Source organism: Pinus tabuliformis, chromosome J (genome assembly GCF_031772625.1).
Source record: "Pinus tabuliformis cultivar Carrire ecotype Pingquan chromosome J, CPIR1, whole genome shotgun sequence".
Taxonomy (NCBI): Eukaryota; Viridiplantae; Streptophyta; class Pinopsida; order Pinales; family Pinaceae; genus Pinus; species Pinus tabuliformis.
Window position 1 is genome coordinate 1,005,389,097 of NC_142295.1, and position 6,752 is coordinate 1,005,395,848.

Below are 6,752 nucleotides of genomic sequence, written 5' to 3' on the forward strand. Positions count from 1 at the left end.
GCCCCTATTGCTGATTCCACTGTAATAAAAAAAGTATAACCATTAACATTTGTCTAGAAAAAACAAAAAAATTAATATCATAAATTAAATATTATTGTTCAAAATTAGTCGTTACTTGAAATTATGGTCTTTACATTGCGCTCTATTTAAGCCTTTTCCATGGTGTGCCTCTTCGTCATAATGAGAACTTGTTGGTTCAAAACACGTTGGCCAAAAATTTTTCTTATGTGATTTCTTAATTCATTATCGATCACAGAAGCTTGAATTCAGAAGTTTTAAATATAATTAATGTAGTTGCTTCATTGAGGCCATCTGCATTTCATGCTCCTTGTGAACTCGTTCTGCAACATCGACCCCATCCACCAAATTGGTAATGAAAGCGCGACAATTCTCCAGGCAACGGTGCTTAGACCCTGCCCCTCTTGAGCCTCGCTTGCCACCTCTACGGCCTCCTCTCACGCCTGCATTTCCTTTCTGTGCACACCCAGTTGTTTTTCCACCCCAACGGAGCGTCACTATGACAAAATCTTAGTCTGTCACCCCTTCAAAATCAAGGACAATAGGGGAGGAAGAGAAACCCCTTCATGCCAATGGTTTCATAGTTTCCCATGGCAGAGGCATGCCTGGACCAGGCACCAAACACCAAACTTTCCACCTGAAAGAATACTCCCCGCAAATAGAAGAACCGAGCAACACCACCAATAATAACACGAATTCACCAAGATGGCTCCTTCTACCCACGAAGGACCACCCCCACCAGCTAATCCAATCATGACACCTCCACCTTCCAGAATACCACCAATGATGGAGTGCCACCTAGGAATAAGGTAGTTGACCATCACCTACCAAATTCGACAGCCAAAAGCCAGAGGTGAACCCACTAGACCCCGTAGCACTATAAATCATTATTAGAGAAGGGGAACTTGGGATTCCTCCTATGGCTGCAAGGTTCCTTACCAACGAGCTCCATCACCTTGTAAGAATGAGGCAGAACAAATTACCTCCAAACCACGAAGAGTTTTTCTTTAAAAAAATAATATTATAAGTACTTAAAATAACAAAGTATTACAAATGGTCGAAGATCTTAGCACAAAACCCGGTAGCACAATATTACGGGTGTTTATAACTCTTAATCGCAATGTGTTATGAAGTTTGGAGTATCACATAGAGAGTTTAAAAGGTTATTCTTAAATAGTAAAATATTATTAATTTTGATATATTTTATTAAGATATAAAATAAAGAATAAATTAAAATTATAAATTATTTTTTATTATTTATTATATTTTATTAAAATCAAATTGTTGAAAATTTAATATTAATTTTATGGAAATGTTAACTTTAAGAGTATATTGAAAATTCTATTAATTTAATTAAAAACCATTTTTAAAACGTTATGTTAGTAAATATGGTAAAAATAATTCTTTTATTTTTATAATGGAGTTGTATTTTTTTAATACTAAAATATTAACCTAGTTTAATTATAAAGTATTTTGATTATTATATGTTTTTTAATTTAATGATATAATTTTTTTTATAAGTTTATGGATAACTTTTTATATATCGTAATATATAAATAAATAAAAATCTATTTGAATATAGATGAAAGAATTATAATGAAATAAACCAATTAATCTGGTTATATCTTGAGTAAAAGACATATAATTAAATTCTTCATTGAACGTAATTTATAGTTTAATAGAAATTGCTACATATTTAATATAGTTAAATTTATTAAATGTAGAATTATTATATAGACATTGGATGATCTACTTTCTGTATTTATCATGCAACCATGATTTGGTTCTTCAACTTGCCCTGACCATGAACCACACTTATTAATTTGAAACATGTGGACAAATGAATTATGATGTGATTTTTACAGAAAACTCTTTTATAAAAGTTTATGAATTTTAATTATTAATTTTTTTTAATAATTAATATTAAAATTTTTAAAATAGTTAAACGAGAGTTAAGGGTGATCATTACTGATTTGCACCTTTATCAGGGTTAGTTGAGATGTTGTAACCCAAAAAGCGCAAAACACACTAGTTTGCAGTTTGGAGGATAACTATGTTAAAGTGGTATCAAGGCACAAGCTCGGTTCTAATTAAAAGCTAACGAAAGTGTTTTGTATCGGATATTTGCATTTAATGATGGAAAGGATATTTCTCATGAGGGAGAAGAAACACAGGGAGAGGACTTGAAGATAACTAGTGCTAGAGAAAAGATTGGCGAAGGATTAGAATAGACTGGAAAAAATCCGAGCAAAAATATAAACTTGGAACAAATTATAAAGTAAGCAATGCAAGATATTTTGAACACTTAGTGTCAATTGAGACCTAGAAGGTAATATGGTCTTTAAATTTTATTTTAAATTTAACAAAGAATTTGTTAGTTGTCAGTAGCAGTAGAAGGAAAAAATTGTGACAAGAACACCTACAAGAAAAAGATTACAACAAATAGAAATTTCAATTTGAGATTGGAGAGAGAATAAGTGCTCAAGAAAGGTGAGGAGAACCAAGGCAGTTGTTAAAAGGAGTGAGCAGTGTTCAACAACCAGAGGAGTAGAGGAGACCCAAGAGGTTCTTTAGGGAAGAACCCATGATACTAAAATTCCAATGATAGAATAGAAACTTGGTGAAGTGTCTTGTAGAGGTTTGGTTGCAACTTCCAGTAAGCATAAAGAAGCTCATTGAGATAGAGAAGGACCTGACTAGGAATTGTCATGTTGAGGGTTTTGAGAAAAGCTACAACAATATTAGTGATGAAGAATTCGACAAATATATGGCTAAGCTAAAGGAAGGGCTTGGTGTAATGATGGTGCTACTACAAGAAATTGATAGTAAAGACATGATATTGGGGTGGGATGCTAAGAAGAATATCGAATGTCATATTAGGTAGTTGTATGCTAGGAAGTTGAGGAAGAAACTCGGGCACATGTTGAAGGCTTTGTTGACAAAATAAAATCTTATGGCATTTCAATATGAGGAAGAAATAGTTCACTATTATGAACTAGAGCAAGGGGTATTCCTTAGGGAAGAAGATGATGAAGTTGTTATAATTTCTTAACAACAGGAGGATGTAGAGGAGCTATAAATCCTCATGTTCTTAAAACTAACAAATTGTATGTAATTTTCGCTGGTCATTAACATGGACATGAGGAAAATAAAGAAATTTCTTCTCAAGAGTAGAGGAAACAAGAAGGAAAATTGTTTCACGAAGGAAATCAAGGAGAAATCCATGCGTAAATAGCCAATGCAATCATTGGAGTGCAATTGCAAAAACCTGTTAGAAGGAAAAAATTGGCTTGTATTGATAGCCAAAATAAGGATCAAATAAATGATTAAGAACAACATGCAAATGCAGTGGTCATGAAATTTGATTAAGAGGTTAAATTGTTGAAAAAGTAGATTAGAGGGGAGAGATTATTCGATTATGTGTTTGCAGATCCTAGGGGAGTTGAGAGAAGGGAAAGGATGTCTCATCAAAATGAAATTTTGTTCCATTTAGAGAAAGAAGATGATGGAAAGAATAAGAAGTTTCCATCATATGATGTGAATGATGGCAACTGACATATATTTTGAAGAATAATTAAAGGTGTTAGAATAATGGCAATGTCATCCAAGGATAAAAGAGGCTACAAATAGGGAGTGTGAAGGAAAATAGATGTAGGTTGAGGGGGATTCGAAAGATATTATAGAAAAAAAATGCAGAGAGGAAGAAATATATGGAAATTGAGGATGGAAGTTGGAAAATAAGGTGGCAATTGAGACCATGAAAATTTTGGGAGTACAACTGCAAGCAAGTTTGGTTCAACAAAGAGAAAGGTTGGATACTGAAATCAAGGAATTATGCATGCTGACAAAGAAGGTGCTGAAGGAAAGGTACAATGAAGAAAATGATGTAGCAGGAAAGATAATATGGTTGGATTCAAATGATACATAGCAACATATGAAGAGAACAACAACAAGTTTCAACCAAAGGCAAAGTTAAATGATGAAATTAAAGAATTATGGATATGGATGAAGTGGATGTCAAGGAGAAGAATTGAGAAGGTTAAATGGACAACTGAAAACAAAATATAGCTGACTAGAGGGCTTTACATCAATAAAGCAAGTGGCCAACAACAACATCGATTTGGAAACCTGAAGGATTTAAACCAATAGTGATAGTAGGGAAACAACATCAATGGATGAATGGACAACTATAATAGAATATTTGGGACCCAGGAAGACAACAACTTATTTAAGACACATTACTAGGAGTTCATGGTATTACTTATCTCGGGAGTGTGATATAGGAGCATCAACCCCTAGGCATCCATTTTTTCCTAGACCTCAAAAGGGTCATGAAATATTCCACAGGGGAGAGATTTCCATCGAATAAAGCCTATATAAATTTAGAAATAGTGAGTTTTCATATAAATGTGTCCTAGTTCTAGAATGAATTTGGGTTGTTAGGAAAAATTTGATGAGCTAACACTTTTTTCCATCTTGCATATTGTAAAAGACACAAAGTGTCATGAATCTTCTAGAATAAGGGAGAAATGTAAATTGATTGAGGAAGTTGTTAGTTAACAACTCTAATTTGTAACAGTTATTTTCCTAAGTATTAGAGGTGTATAAATTGAGATTAGGTACAGGCTGAAATGACGTGGGGCAAAAGAAGAAAGAAAGGACGAAGTATAAGAGGACTGATAGAGGAGTCACAAAATATGAGGTCTCAAAACTAGTAAGTCTGTGAGAGGTTGAGTTGGGTCAGGATATGTTGACATTTTAAATTCAATCTATTTCTCTTTATAAAGAAATTTGACTAATGATTCAATTATGTCTATTTTTCCCACAAGGATATCCATGACTTTGAGGGAAATCATGTGCCTCTGTGCTAATATGGAATGCTTTGTGTATGTATGTTCATAAATTTGGTTGAGAGGATAGAGAGCTATTTGACGAAGTGAGACTTCGGTCAAGGGGTCAAAACACTAACTCAAAATTCCTTGTAGAGCTTAATGAGTTCTAAGCCTGAGTATTTCAAGTTTTTCTCCAAAGCAATTTGAGGTTCATAACAAATTTGGGGATCGACCTATCATTGGTTTAAACTTGTGGGAGGTCGAACAAACTGACATGAGTTTGAGTGTATGGGGAGAAACCAATTCTGGATTCCAAACACAAGACAAGGAAATCTTGCATTCAAATCCCAAACTAAAAGATAAATTGTATTAGATCATTATAATAATAATAATATAATTTTTAAGATTATTGAGCAAACTAGACATCAAATTGGTGTATAAAATTTCATGTTTGTATAGTATAAGATTCACATCTACAAATCGACATCTTCGTAAATTACTAAAATCTATATGTTAATGTGACTAAAAAATAAACATCCCATAAAATAAAAACTATTCTCCTAATATCCTATATGATAAATAAAACTATCTCATAAAACACTAAATATAAATTAAAATATGAGAAATTCCCACTTTACGAAAACAAAATCTATTAAAATATGTGAAATTCTCACTTTAATAAACAAATGTACATATCAAATCACTTTGTGCCATGCTATTGGGCATCCTTTAAAATGTTCCCAAAAGGAGCCGCACATCAACTTTCAACGTTCTAGAAAAAATAAAAAATTATGAGACATATCATGTCAATATGTTAGCTTAACTGTTCCAAGATCCGTGTGCGATTCTCAAGGTGGTACATTAATACATCCAATGAGAAGTAGTTAAAAGTATATAATTGGTATAAATTGTATTTATTTTAGTTTATTAATTAAATTAAATTTTATAATAACAAATTAATTATATAATTTATTTTTAATAAAAAATCAATTATTTTTTTCCCAAGTTAATAACTAATTTTGAGTTCTTTAGAATTTATAATTTGGTGATGTTTTGTGGAAATCAGTTGAGAGGAGACTTCTCAAGGATATATATTATCATACTTAGTTGTATATTTGATATAAAAGACATGTGCAATAGAGACACATAGGATCTCCATGACACCACATAAGTAAGGGTGACTTTTGTTGGCAATATCAAAATATACCCATGGAATTTTCTAATCAAACTTAAGGTGTACCAGCATATAAATTGTCTTTTTTGGCATCTTTTTTGTCTTCTAAGTAGAGTTAATTAATCATGCCTAAAGAAATATTGAAAAATATGCCCTTTGATTTCAAGATGCTATAGTTTTGAGCCCGCAAGATTCCAAAAAAAAAGCATGGAAAACTTGTGAACTACGCAGTGGCTTGGTTCATTAGCCATTCCTTCAAAGTTAAACATGTCATTGGATTATGAGATATGTCATGATTTTGAGGGCCACCTACACTAAATATGAATAGGAAATAAAGAGATGAGTGTTTATTCCTTAGGTATACTGCATAAATAAAAATGATTATGACTTGTATATCCCTTCTTAACCCTATTATACCATGTGACAAGTTTTCTTTCTCATGTAATCTAGAGAGCTATTTTTAATTTAAGAGGAGTGTAGAGTTTCCACAAAATATTTGACCATCATTATAAGTTTAGGAGACAAGAACTTAATATTTGAGGACTAGCTAAGTCTTACAGTGCAATCACCATTGATTGGATTTTTTTCCATACTAAGTCATCATCAATGTCATCTTAAAGTCTATTGTAATTGGAAGTGAGGAGGATTGTATAATATTCCTATTCTATTGTTGAACTAAAACTCCCAAAAAATGTAGATGATTCCTATCCCCCCCCACACCATAATTG